Source organism: Oncorhynchus masou, chromosome 6 (assembly GCF_036934945.1).
Source record: "Oncorhynchus masou masou isolate Uvic2021 chromosome 6, UVic_Omas_1.1, whole genome shotgun sequence".
In the NCBI taxonomy this organism is placed as follows: domain Eukaryota; kingdom Metazoa; phylum Chordata; class Actinopteri; order Salmoniformes; family Salmonidae; genus Oncorhynchus; species Oncorhynchus masou.
In genome coordinates, this window is record NC_088217.1 from 16,708,765 (window position 1) to 16,724,032 (window position 15,268).

General features: G+C 40.2%; 1 long non-coding RNA gene across 1 annotated transcript; it reads right to left on the reverse strand.

Annotated features, from left to right (window-relative positions):
* Nucleotides 1–8,093: 8,093 nt before the first annotated feature.
* LOC135541009 (uncharacterized) lies at nucleotides 8,094–10,350 on the reverse strand. Its single transcript, XR_010455897.1, has 4 exons — nucleotides 10,250–10,350; nucleotides 9,923–10,132; nucleotides 9,590–9,606; nucleotides 8,094–8,820 (listed from the first exon to the last, which is right to left on the reverse strand). It is a non-coding gene; the product is annotated as an uncharacterized LOC135541009 (long non-coding RNA).
* Between the last annotated feature and the right edge of the window lie 4,918 nt (nucleotides 10,351–15,268).

Below are 15,268 nucleotides of genomic sequence, written 5' to 3' on the forward strand. Positions count from 1 at the left end.
TCTGAGGCTTGGGTCGCCTTCAAACTGGCACCAGCTCAGGATCAAGCTTTTCTGTTAATGGGGATTTATTTGGCTCCATGACACCTCAGTCAGACATATTTTCTGGCACAGCCATTTTGTGTCCTCAAATACCCAGTAGCCAGGTTGGCAGGGAGTAACCTAACGTGGCATGGAGTGACGAAATAAGCTCTAGTGGGCCAGAGTTGAGTGGGTGGGGCTAATGCTGGGACACATGTGAATGGAAATATAAATCGTGTCTGTTTCGGGAAATCACTTCCAGATCACTTCAAACTTCTACGAGAGTTAGATACATTTTTCACAGAAAGTGGGGGAAATAATGGCTTTAAAGAATGGTAAGCATATGTGCCACTGTGAACCATTTAAAATCATGCTGTGTTGTTTTCTTTTGCCCCAAAATTGTGTAATAATCTGAAAAATTCACTGCATTTAGATGTGCTGGTGCCCCTTAGGCAGTTTAAATTATTGATTGTGTATGTAGTTGAATGTGATTGCTTTTATTAAATGTTTTTTTTTGTGCTCAATTTGATTGTTTTATACACGTGTATATTTTAATATTATGTTTTTATTGTCATGTGTACAGTGCTCTCTTGAAAAAAAAATTTAATTTCAATGTGACGCCCTGTTTAAATTAAGGTTAAATAAAAAATATTTTAAATCCCATCTAGGGTACCATCAATTTATTTTCAAAGTAATTTTAATCTAGGGTCTGACTCTGGGAATTACTACAAACGCATTATGGTGTTATGCATCTTATGTTTCCATGTGTCCGCGTTTTAATTGTATCTGTCCCTATTCAAATACATTAGTATGAAAATATATAGCTCTGTATGTTGAGTCTTATCTCTAGGTTTATCAATCATACAAATTGGGATGCTACAGTCCAATCTCTGTCTTGCATTGGACATTATCAAAACCTCAGGAGAGGGGAATGATATTACATTAATGAACTGTATGAAACATCCTTAAAGAGATTCTCCGGTACTTTTGCATACATTTTAGCCAGTAGTTCAGAAAATAGCGGCTCACAAGCCAAAATTGGTACTTCGTCACATATGTGTCGATATGTGCACCACATCATTGCTCTCGCTCTCGTTCTGCTGTTTGTGCATCTTGCTAGCTCTCACTCAGATAGCTCATTATATAGAACTCGAATTGCTAGGGGGCTGGCCCACGTGGGGAAAAATGCAAGGAAAATGGCACAGCTTCCAGAAAAACAGTCGCTTTCAAACTAGGGATTATGTGGCTAATTGGGGTAAAACAGTAATTCTGCTAATATATTACGCATGTATGAACTACACATTGATTATGAATGGACATTTTAAATAACTTCACTATTCAAATAGTATCATACATTTTTGTTGGATATCTAGATATATTTTTTTTAAACGTATGTTTTAACCTGAGGACTGCTGCACACCGGAGAGAGGCTGGCGCTCTATTGCTGCAGTTGTCAACCAACTTGAATTCAATGTGAAATCGTTGGATTAATGTTAAAAGTTGGGTAAAAAAAAGGCAAAAAGGATAAATTGATGACTTTTTGCAAATCCAATCAGTTGCCTACGTTGACTCAACGTTAGTTTTTGCCCAGTGGGAACCTGCTCCGGGACAGCCTAACTCGTTGCTAACTCCATTTGTCCTGAATGGAGAGTCTGAGAAGTGAGTTGAGGACCAATTCAAACAGATTCCCTCCCACTAGCAAAGATTGCATTATCATCCCCTTCATTTGAGGAAGATGACCGATTAAATATTTTATTAATAATTTGTTGTTGTTGTGTGTAACAAAAACAGTCATTTTTAAATACCTATTACATATATTTAGTAATAACATGATGCATTTGAAAGCGCATGCACAATAAAAAAAATTGTAAGACATTATCATAGGAGTGTGGAAAAAGTGCTGTGTATATTGATAAGCCCACCAAAACACATCAAAGACGGCCTTAACGATAGGGCGTAATGTGCGGCACATCAACAAGCCTATTTCACGTCATAGTCTGCTGAATTTGCAAGATAACTTTTATTTCATGTTTATTTTGGCAAAAATGAAAATGTGGCACTGACTTGCCAATGGATTGATGTTTCAACATTGCCTCAATGAAGAGTTCGGCCTTCGACTAGCCACATGCGACATGCACATGCAGTTGCAAACCTGCTAGATTTAGCAGCATGTGGACAAGCAATATCAACCATGGTAGTACGAATGAAGTCTGAGCTGGAATGTGAAGCTAGCTAATTTCAGAAAAGCCTGGGTACATCTAGCTATGTACTACCCCTCAGTATTTGTAGACTGTACGTCGGATTCAGTCTTTTACGATGATAACGTCATACTGTGCGAAGTTACCAAATTAAAATCTTGATATCAACCTGGACAGATTGTACGATTTGCTTCAGTTCTATCGTCACATTCTGCGATTGAGTTGAGAAGCTACATCAACTACAAGCAGTGTATTTGATCTGCGCATGTGCCCGAAGCTCAGGCCTCTCTTTATACTCATGCACGAGTGAAGTGAGTTCGAAAAAACTGAAAGTATGCAAAGTTTTCACATACACACTTTATATGTCTGAACTCAAAATCAAATAGGCTACCCCAAAATAACATGGTCTCTGTGGTAGAATGTTTATTTTGATTGGCAATGTTGTGCATATATCAAAATCCCATCAGGTAGTAACCAGATTTTAGATGTCAGGGAAATCATTGTTCTTGCAAGGCATGCAAACATTTAAATCAAACTCATATTATTCTGACTACTAAACAATAACCATATTATAACAAAATCACTCGTATGTGCTTTGGTGTCACATGCAATTATGTCAGTCTTATTAAGAATACAGAACTGGAAGTGTACAAGCTTGACATTTACAACAGAATAGATGAACTAACATGACACTTTCACCCACGGTTTTCACAACAGAGCTAACCTAAGGCCACGCCTCCAACAAGCCACACCTCCAGATCCTCTAATAGGCTCCTGCCGCTACATAGCCCCCTCCTGAGGGGTCAGTTGTCACCGACAACCCCGAAATCCTTCACAAAGTCCTGAAACCTGGACTGGGGTAATCGGCGGCTTGATTGCTGTGAAGGGGTGCAATCCTGACCTCGAGATGTGAGCCTGCATCAGTGGTGCCCTGGTGGCATTGTCCGATGGTCCAGGGCTGTGAGGAGGAGTAACCACCACATCATCCTTGCTTTCCACTTCACAAGGTATATGAGGCGCCAGCGGATCTTGATGGAGGACCAAAACTCGTCCACGAATCCGAAGCTGGATGCGGTACATCACGTCAGAAAGTCGTTCAATAACCATTCATGGGCCTTCCCAGTGACTCGTTAGTTTCGACCTCAGACCATGCTTGCACCGGGCGCTGTACACCCACACTTCTTGGCCAGGCTGGAAAGGCTGACCTTGACAGCGGGTGTAATGTGCCCTCTTCTTTACCCCTGCTTCCATCAAGCGATGCCGTGCAAAGTCGTGGGCTGTGTCCAGGTGTTGCTGAAAGTGGTGGAGGTACTCCAAGGCTGCGGCTCCAGGAACCTCGGACTCTGGAGGTCTTCCAAAGGACAAGTCCACTGGAGTGCATAGTTCTCTGCCAAATATCAGTGCTGCTGGGGTGCAGACTGTGAACTCCTGCACTGCTGACCGATAGGCCCACAAGCCCAATGGCAGATGTCAGTCCCAGTCCTTCTGGTGGTTAGAGGTGAGAGTGGCCAGCTGTATCATCAAAGTCTGACTATACCATTCGATGAGCCCATTGCTTTGGGGGATGCAGGGGGGTGGTCCTTTAATTGCGCGCACCCAGCTTCTCACAGACTTTGTTGAACACCTTAGCATCAACATTTCTCCCCTGATCACTCTGGACTTCTTCCACCAGCTTGTTGGCATTGGCTGTGGTACCCTGGTGGTCTGCCCCCACCAACCCATGGACAGCTCGTTCCATGGGCACACATGGAACGAGGCAACAGCCACTGCCACCGAGTTTTGTGTTGGTTTCCTCCATCTTCAAAACAGCACCCCATTGTGAATGGAAAGGTTGTCCCACTGGGAGTAGTAGGCCTTGGCTTTGGGGTACAGGGGTGAGATTCTGTTCTAGGCAGGTTGCTGGCCGGTCTGCAACCAGTACCGAACAGTTTCCAACGTCGGGTCACCTCCTGCTACCTCTTCAGATCTTTGTCATTCTGGTGCTGAGATCCTGTCTGCCACCTGAATTGCCGATACTGTGGACAGGAGACTCTCCTTTTGTTCCAAGCGTGGGCAGTGCATGCAGTCTTCCTCTTCTCATTGCCGGCTACACAACGCATCAGTATTTGTGTGGAGACGACAAGCCAGGGTCAGAAATTCTGGAGTGCATCGACCACAGCCAACAACTCTCGCCAGGTGATACAGTAGTTGCGCTCGGCACGGTTGTGGCTCTGACTGTAAAAGGCCACCACCCGCAATAAGAAACTAGGCCAACGAGTTGAACCTTCTCTACTTAGAGAGGTCCTTGGGGGTTGGCCAGTGCCCCGACAACATAGTCTTGGAACTTGACCGCCCACTGCAGTAGGTGACACTTCTTGAGGTGGAGCTTGAGTCCTGCCTGCCAAATAGCAAGTAGAACCTTCACCAGAGATCCATGGAAGTCTACTGCATGAACAAGGAGGTTGTCCAGGTAGACCACACACTTGTTGCGGGGAATTGTAGCCAGCAGTTGATCCATAAGACGCTCTAAGGTTGGCAGAGCGTTGCAGAGCCCGAAGGGCATCATGGTAAACTGCCACAGTCCTTGTCCAATCGAAAAGGTGGTGTTCGGCCTGGCTTCAGGGGCAAACTCCAATTGCCAATAACTACTGTGGAGGTCGAGGGAACTGAATCACCTTGCCCCACATAGGTCAGCTGTCTGTAGTCCGCCAAGAAGCGCCATGAGCTGTCCTTCTTCTTGAAAATGACTACTAAGGGCTGTTGGATGGCTCGATTAACCCTGTCTTCGCCACCTTAACCCTGTCTTCGCCACTCTGTCAATTAGATTAGAATTGTGAAGTAAGTACAATGTTGTTGATCCATCCTCAGTTTTCTCCTATCACAGCCATTAAACTCGGTAACTGTTTTAAAGTCACCATTGGCCTCATTGTGAAATCCCTGAGCAATTTCCTTTCTCTCCGGCAACCGAGTTAGGAAGGACACCTGTATCTTTGTATTGATATACCATCCAAAGTGCAATTCATAACTTCACAAATGGGTATTCAATGTTTGCTTTTCATATTTTTCCTTTCTACGAATAAGTGACCTTCCTGCATTGGAAAACCTCCCTAATCTTTGTGATTGAATCTGTGTCTCCTTGGTCGACTGAGGGACCTTAAAGATAATTGTGTGTGGGGTACAAAGATGAGGTAGTCATTCAAAAATCATATTAGACACAATTATTGCACACAGAGTGAGTCCATACAACTTATGTGACTTGTTAAACACATTTTTACTCCTGAACTTATTTAGGCTTGAGATAATAAAGGGGTTGATTACTTATTGACTAATTTCAGCTTTTCATTTTTAATGCTGGACTCAGGACTCTGACTGGGCCAATCCAGAAGGCATATTGTTTTCTGTTGAAGCCATTCTATTGTTGATTTACTTCAGTGTTTTGGGTCATTGTCCTGTTGCATCACCCAACTTCTGTTGAGCTTCAATTTGCAGATAGCCTTACATTCTCCTGCAAAATGTCTTGATAAACTTGGGAATTCATTTTTACATCAATGATTTCAAGCTGTTCAGGCCCTGAGGCAGCAAAGCAGCCCCAAACCATGATGCTCCATCCACCATACTTTACAGTTGGGATGAAGTTTTGATGTTGGTGTGCCTTTTTTTCTCCACACATAGTGTTGTGTGTTCCTTCCAAACAACTCAACTGTAGTTCCATTATTTTACCAGTAGCACTGTGGAACATCCAGGTGCACTTTTGCAAACTTCAGACATGTAGCAATGTTTTTTTGGACAGCAGTGGCATTGGGATATTTTTTTAGACCTGAGGAAAGAGTGCCTCCTTCTGGCCCTCCAACACCACTTCCAGCAACATCTGGTCTCCCATCTAGGGACAGACCAGGATCAACCCTGCTTAGCCTCAGAAGCAAGCTCGCAGTGGTATGAAGTGTGGTATGCTGCTTGCTTAATCAGCAAACATTTAACCAATTTCCTGCATCTTCCCACAAAATATGTGCAGGTTGTCAAGGTGCTTGGCCACATGGATCAGTGCTCCTGAAACCTTCTGGATCCGACAGTGTGCGCTGGAAGAATATTCAGGAGTCAGTTCTACTGTGGGGTTGGGTTAAGAATAATCTTAGCACCCTAGGTTAAGAACCAGCAAGAAGAGAGGGAGACCAGACGCTTACCTATTCACTGTGGCCTTTTCACTGAAGACCAATAATAAATCACATGAGGTGAAATCAGTTCATCAGTAAATGTATCTCAAATAATGTCTTGTTGTCACAGAGCTGTTGGTTCTTACCTGTAGTAATGAGATATATTGTGGTTTCAGCTCCTCCTCTATGATGTAATGAGATATATTGTGGTTTCAGCTCTTCCTCTATGATGTTATAATGATATATATTGTGGTTTCAGCTCCTCCTCTATGATGTTATAATGAGATATATTGTGGTTTCAGCTCCTCCTCTATGATGTAATACTGTGGTATATTGTGGTTTCAGCTCCTCTATGATGTAATAATGAGATATATTCTGGTTTCAGCTCCTCCTCTATGATGTAATAATGAGATATATTGTGGTTTCAGCTCCTCTATGATTTAATAATGAGATATATTGTGGTTTCAGCTCCTCTATGATGTAATAATGAGCTATATTGTGGTTTCAGCTCCTCCTCTATGATGTAATAATGAGATATATTCTGGTTTCAGCTCCTCCTCTATAATGCTGATTGTCTGAAAAGAGCAGTGTACTTGTCTTGTTTAGTCATATGTGCTTTCAAGTCTCAGCATTGATGCAGTTTTCTCCTGCTCTTCAGAGTTGCTATCTTGTAATGGTAGAAAAAGTTAGATTAACTTTGAGTCCTATATCGTATCCAATGTCAGGACCCGGTTTCCCAAAGTCATCTTAAAGGCTAAGTTCATCATTACAACCACAGGATCCTAAAATCATCTCAATCACTGTAATATGATTTTGGGAAACCGGGCCCTGGTAAACTACACCTATAACTGATGCAAGTTGAATGCTACAGTGTGAGGGACTTTACCCAGGACAGCTGGCATGAATTCACTGTCATAAAAAGTAAGTCACATGTAAAGTATTTTGATGACCTATCACCAGTCACACAAACAAACATGAACACACACTATGTCTGGAAATAGAAAATCCTCCAGTGGAAAGTCCTTGAATTCAATGCAGTTAGGTTCAGCCAAATATGCTTTATTCCCTGAATATCCCTCGCTGGGTGAGAGTTATTGGTGACCATTGCCTGACCCTGGGCTGTGACTCTAACCCCCTCTACAGACTATAACTAAAATGGACATTTTATGGGCATTTCTGAAGAAACTTTCTGTGCTTGCTCCAGCTGTCAAAAAGAATGCTATACTAGTGTGAGAAGATGAAATAATGGGATTACCAGTGGGTTAGGATAGTAGTTTGATGTAACATTATGGTAAGACATGATCAGCTTTTACTGTGCTACATGTAAGCTGTTCCACACTTACAGATAGAAACAAATAGCAAAAAACAATAGCATGTATTTGCTTTAATCATAGAATAAGGAATGACAGTTACAGTATGGCTTTGTATTTATATGTAATTGATCAGAAGTCATGTACATAACTGTATTCTTAAGACAATAAGAGCTAATGATTAACAAATCAAACATATCTACGAAAAATAAATAACAGGTTTATACTCCACTAAGCTTAGACTAAATCAAATCAAATGTTATTGGTGGCATACACATATTTTGCAGATGTTATCGCAGGTGCAGCGAAATGCTTATGTTTCTAGCTCCAACAGTGCAGTAATACCTTACAATAAACACAAATCCCCCCCCCCCCCCACACAAAATTAAGCAATATCAGAGTCCGGAATACACATATATATATATAAAATAATGGTATGTATAGTCAGTATATGAATAGAAAAGGTGTGTACAGCAGTAGTTATATAGGATGAGCCTTAACTGGAATACAGTATATACATATGAAGTGGGTAAAACAGTAGGTAAGCATAATTAAAGTGACTAGTATTCAATGACTATGTCTTTAAGGTATAGGGCAGAGTACTAGGTGTTTTTGAATGTTACGTTCAAATCGATCAAGTCACTATAATATCTTAACTTGTTTTCAAGCAGTAGCTAGGTGGTTGATTCAACATTGAATAGTAAGCAACTATCAGCTCTAACTATTTTTCCACTGTCATGGCACGATCTTTAGAGGTTTCCGTTTAGAGAAGTTACAGAAGCAAGGAAAGACTGTCTCATTAAAAGTTTGTGTGATTGTGTGTAGTTGTGTTTTATTCTTAGGATCAGAGAATGACAGCTCTCCTCTGTCCCAGTCCAGTTTCACTCTGATCCTCTGGGGTGTCTGACTCACTTCAGAATTATAATCCACTGCGTATACGCTGTGCAGATTCTGTGATCACACCCAGAGCCCATGCATTTTCCCCAACCTCAACATCCCAGAAGTGTGTCCCTGAGTTAAAGCCCTCAAAATCCAGGACAAATGCACGATCAAACCTCTTTGTGATGTCAGGAAGCTTTTGAGCCACACCGAATCTCACACTGGTCAAATCCTCAGACAGGATGAGACTTGGGTGAGCAGTCTTGGGGTTCAGAGTCACAGAAGCTAGACAGAAAGTAGACTGTCAGATCTGGGTTCAAATACATGATTTATGTATTTGAGTTTCTTCAAAAACATAGCTCAAAACAACTACCCTATTTGAAGTATTGGAATGTCTACTTGTACAACTCTACCAAAAGGTTTTTGAAAGTGTTGTCAAAGACTTTCCTGTTTCCAAATACATTCCAATATTCTTAAATCACTATATCTAGATCAGTGGATGCTGCTGAGAGAAGGATGGCTCACAATGACTAGAACGAAGCGAATGAAATGGCATCAAACAAAAGGAAGCCATGTGTTTGATGTTTTTGATAACATCCCACTCATTCCGTTCCAACCATTACCACAAACCTGTCCTCCCCAATTAAAGTGCCACCTGTGATCTAAATTATTTTTTAAACATGTATTTTTCAGTAATTGAAGCACTGCATTATATGTAATTGATTCAGGCCTCGACTCTAGAGGGCGCTTTCACGCAACACCTTTTTCCTCTTAGTCCAGGACCAAGCAGCGTCTCACAATTGCATACTTTAAAAAAGGGGCATTATGTATTCACTTCAGTTAGTAAATAAATGTACTCACTATATTGAAAAACCTCTAACAATTTCCTGCATCTTCACACATGATCTATGCAGGTTGCCAAGATGCTTGGCCACATGGATCAGTAGTTCTAAAACCTTCTCTGGATTCGGCAGTGTGCACCATCAGTTGTACTGTGGGGTTGGCATAACTTTGTTAAGAACCACAGAAAAGAGAGACAAGTGGCAGATCTTACCTTTTCACCTTATAGTTCTGCAGAAGAACAAAATACCAAATTAATAATACATGTAAACAGTGCAATACATGATATCAAAATTATTATTATTTAAAATTTTACTAGGCAAGTCAGTTAAGAACAAATTCTTATTTTCAATGACGGCCTAGGAAGAATGGGTTAACTGCCTGTTCAGGGGCAGAACGACAGATTTGTACCTTGTCAGCTCAGGGATTTGAACTTGCAACCTTTTGGTTATTAGTCCAACACCTTAACCACTAGGCTACCCTGCCGCCCCAATTAGTTCATCAATAAATGTATCTCAAATAATATCAACAAGTTATTGGTTCTCACATGCAGGAATGAGACGTCTTCTGCTTTCAGCTCCTTCTCTACGGCTCTGTGTCTGAAAGTGATGATATCCCTCCGCTCATCTCCCCAATCATCTCACTGTTCTTCTCTTCCTTCTTCAGAGTAGCTAGTCTGGCTGCCTTGTCCTCTCAAAGTAACTGGTGAAGCTTCTCAAACTCCTTCTCAATCTGCCTCTGTGTCCTGGGCCTGTAGCTGGAGGCCGTGAGAGAAATATGTCAAATATACTTGAATATAACTACCATTCTTACATTCAGTACACAAACTCACTTCTGCGCAGTTGTATTGAACAGCATTATTCAGCAAACTCACCTTAATTTATGTTTCATCACAGGTTAGTTTTACTTCTTTAAAGACCTTCAACTTTCACAGCAGCTTAGAATGACGGTACAAGGCTTCAATGTAGTTGTGAGTTCTCCCTGGAATGAAAAATGGACACTACTTTGAAGAAAGTCTATTTGGGGTTTTATTACTTTATATAAATATGCTGGTATAAAATGTCCAAACCTCAGCAGATTGAGGTTGTAGTCATAAATGTATTGTCTTATAGTGTTTGTGAGTAGTGAACTACAGGTAATTCAACTAGTAAATTGAATTACGTTTTGCCGTAGCTTCGTGTTAACTAAATTCAAATCTTGGTAGTGTTTTCAGTAGTTCATTACTTAGTGGTGTATCTAACTACTAAAGAACGACACTACTTTTTTTTGCTAAAATGTAATATGGGTGAAGTAGGCAAGAATTTCCTTTCTTTTTCGACATCAGACCTGTCTTATTCTCTCACTTGAAACACTGTGTGCCAAATTCTCACTTTTTGTGCAAACTCACATAGAAATGTGAGTTATACATCTGTCATTCTCATTGAAAGCAAGTCTAAGTAGCAGTAGCTCTGTTCTATGTGTGCTATTTCTATCCTTCTCGTTCTGGCTGAAATTACATTTTTGCATCTACCTATCAATTCTGAGATTTGTTGGTATTTTGGTCCATTAATATTAGTATGTTCAAAAGGTAAACATAAAAATGTCAAATTTTGTTTATTTATCCTTACATATATTCTCCAGACTTGCCTTTATTTTAAATCAGATTTTATTTTAAACAATTTGACATATGTCATATGACATAGTATTTTACAGATTGAAAGCTGAAAACAGTATTCATCCACAATCTGGTCCTGAAGTGTCTTAACAAAATGAAACAATATTATTTTGTCTGACTTCATCCGGTGTCCAGAAAAAGGGATTTGTTAAAATGCAAATACTGTATGTGCATATTTAATCTGATATCACCACATGTGCATATTTTAATACAATATGCTCTTTAATTACTTTTTACTTTTATTTCTTATTCTTATCCGTATTTTTTTAAACTGCATTGTTGGTTTGGGGCTGTAAGTAAGCATTTTACTGTAAGGCCAACACCTGTTGTATTTGGTGCATGTGACTAATAACATTTCATTTTATTTTGACAATATTTCAGAGAAATTGTAATACAAAAACTATCAAATTTGTGTCTACATTCAACTGGTAAAACCTAATTGTGATATGATTATGGGGGACAAATACCCTCAGGTGCGGTGGCTTGCCTTAAGTTTCGTTTTTGCGTCTTTTACTTTCGGTTTTGTACACCAGCTTCAAACACTGAAAATACTTATATTTTTGGTTATACCATGGCATTGTTGAACACTCGTTTCTGATTGGCAGTATAGAGCGTGCATATTTAAACGGTATAATTCAATAACTATAGTTCATTCTTACATGTTATATGTTTGAGCTGCTTTTGAAAGCAAACGTCAAATTGCTTTCATAAAAGCAAGCTGGGACTGATGGTTTGGTTAACTAAACTAGCGAGTCTGATTGTTTGTTTGACTGTTTGTTTACCAAGGCAACTACTGTGTATCTCGTAAACCTTCTAGCTACTTCACTGGACGTTGAATGTGTTAAATTACAGCCATGGTATGAAAGGGATAAGAAATTCGTGGCTCTGTGTGTTTTCTGGGAAATAATGCAACTCCTTTCTCTGGGAAATAATGCAACTCCGTTCTCTGGGAAATAATGCAACTCCGTGGAAGGTTAGTTACACTCCGCTGGCGCGTCGTGGAACACCTCCCACGTTGTTCATTATTTTGCATAGAACGCGTAACCTCTTGTTGATTAACCCTTAATGTTACTTATTGAATAAATATTTCACAGCGGCTTAGAATGATGGTGCAATGATTTCCTACACTTGCTTGTTTTGTCACAAACTGATATTAGGCTAACTAATATCTGACTCCAGTGATCTGTTCTTGCAATTTAGTCTATGACATTTACATATTTCACGAAGTAGTGAAATACTTTTTCAAACATTAATTTATTTAGCATTCAATGTAGCTTAACTTTTTCCAGTGTTAGGTAATTGTTAGCTTTGGTAAACTACAGTATATTTTCAGAGTAGCTTCCCCTACTTTATAATTCTGTGCAGCTTCATTGATGGGACAGAACTTGTGGTTTGCATTTTGATGTTTTTTAAAAGTATGAAACACCAAACACACTGGCTGTTTATCATACCAACAGAAAGGTTAGAGTTTCTCGCCATGCAGACCGCAGAGCACCTCAGACCATCTCATTTGAGAAGCCCACACACAACTTCTTTAAAACCAGGTTACGAAGGTTCTCCTTTGAGGATCTTCTACTGCAAACGGGACATTCCCGAGATGCCTTTTTGTCTCCATAATTCCTTCAGACAGTCTATACAGAAGATGTGGCTCCTCTACAAGATTATGGGATCCCTGAAGATGACACAGGATAAATCATATTGGAGAGAATGTTTGGAAGCGATTTTCTTTAAGAAATCCCACCCTTTCACGATATTCTGTAATGGCCTCTGAAGGAAGCAGTATACTTTATTTTTGTTTTAGTCAGACGTGCTTTCAAATCTCAGTATTGATGCAGTTTCTGTTCAGAGTTGCTATCTTGTAGTTGTAGAACGTTGGTTACATCGTATCGTATGTACAACTTTTAGCCGATACAAATATAAATATCCCCCAAACTCTTCCCGAATGACACTTCAAACAAAAACCAGTCACCCCCATTTTTTGTTTCCTGCAGGGGGCGGAACTGCTTCTTCTTCTTTGACATTATGGCGCTTACACATTTTGTTTGTGCATGCCACCACCTACTGTGCGGGAGATCACATTTACATTTGAGTAATTTAGCAGACGCTCTTATCCAGAGCAACTTAACAGGAGTGAGTTCATATATTTTCATATTTATTCATACTGGTCCACCGTGGGAATCAAACCCACAACCCTGGCGTTGCAAGTGCCATAATCTACCAACACAGGACCATGTTACATTTTGTGACACAAAAATACAGTGGTGTAAAGTACTTAAAGTAAAAATAGTTGAAAGTATACTTGAGTGTTTTTTGGGGGCATCTGCACTTTACATTACTATTTATATTTTTGACAACTTTTATTTTTACTCCACTACATTCCTAAAGAAAATGATGTACTTTCTACTCTGTACATTTCCCCTAACACCCACTATTCCATAACAATAAAAACATTCCATTACTTTAACCCTAATTAATAATACATCTGGCTGACTGCCTGGGAGGGGCTGGACTCTTTCTTCAACACTTCTTACCTCTTCTGCAGTAAAATCTCGTACACCCAAGTACTTCTCTGCAGCTGCCATCACAACATATACAGTGGGGCAAAAAAGTATTTAGTCAGCCACCAATTGTGCAAGTTCTCCCACTTAAAAAGATGAGAGAGGCCTGTAATTTTCATCATAGGTACACTTCAACTATGACAGACAAAATGAGAAAAAAAAATCCAGAAAATCACATTGTAGGATTTTTAATTAATTTATTTGCAAATTATGGTGGAAAATAAGTATTTGGTCACCTACAAACAAGCAAGATGTCTGGCTCTCACAGACCTGTAACTTCTTCTTTAAGAGGCTTCTCTGTCCTACACTCGTTACCTGTATTAATGGCACCTGTTTGTCACTTGTTATCAGTATAAAAGACACCTGTCCACAACCTCAAACAGTCTGGTGTCAAAGGACACCAGAAACAAAATTGTAGACCTGCACCAGGCTGGGAAGACTGAATATGCAATAGTTAAGCAGCTTGGTTTGAAGAAATCAACTGTGGGAGCAATTATTAGGAAATGGAAGACATACAAGACCACTGATAATCTCCCTCGATCTGGGGCTTCACGCAAGATCTCACCCTGTGGGGTCAAAATGATCACAAGAACGGTGAGCAAAAATCCCAGAACCACACGAGGGGACCTAGTGAATGACCTGCAGAGAAAATTACAGGCCTCTCTCATCTTTTTAAGTGGGAGAACTTGCACAATTGGTGGCTGACAAAATACTTTTTTGCCCCACTGTATTTTCTGTGATTTACGTTCCATTTCTGCTCTACAGTTGATAAGCATGGCAATGAATACTAAGAAGCCATCCTTACTGAAGCACAAATTCACAATGTACCTATGTTTGAGACCAAAGCTTGGTCTTGGCTGTGTTAGAAGCACACAAGTAACTCTTACATAACTACAATGAGATTAACTTTTTATGATCTCTCTCCCTCTCTGCTCTGTTAGACATGAGCCTGCAACTCTTATCTCTCCAGCATTGCACTTAATTAATTTTCTTATAGAATCGTAGACGCGCGTAGGGTTCTGAAGGAACTGCAGCGCCCCTGATAAATTGAAATACATTTGCCAAAATTATAGAATTACTGCTGTCTGTTCAGAATTACATTAAATCATTCAGAATAGCCTACTACACCATGAGAAGGACTATAATTCACCCACAGAGGATCAATAGCTTAATCTTTTTTTAATAGCCTAGCTGTGGATTGTAGCCCAATAACAAGGAATAGCCTATCGTCGGGAACACGCTACAATGTAGGAGAAATAGCAGCATGCAGACAAAATAGAACTTTTGCAATATTTCAAATACAATCAGGGGAAAACACAGGTTGGAAAGCTCACTGGTTACCATAACAACACCCACCCGTAGCCTTTCCTTCCAGTTCTATGCTGCCAATGACTGGAATGAATTGCAAAAATAGCTGAAGTTGGAGATCTCCCTCATTAAATTTAAGCATCAGCTATCTGTACAGTTTACCGATCGCTGCAGCTGTACACAGCCCATCTGTAAATAGCCCATCCAACTACCTACCTCATCCCCATATTGTTTAATTCACTTTTTTTGCTCTTTTGCACACCAGTATTTCTACTTGCACATCATCATCTGCTCATTTATCACTCCAGTGTTAATTTGCTAAATTGTAATTACCTCCACTATTGGCCTATTTATTGCCTTACCTCCTCACGCC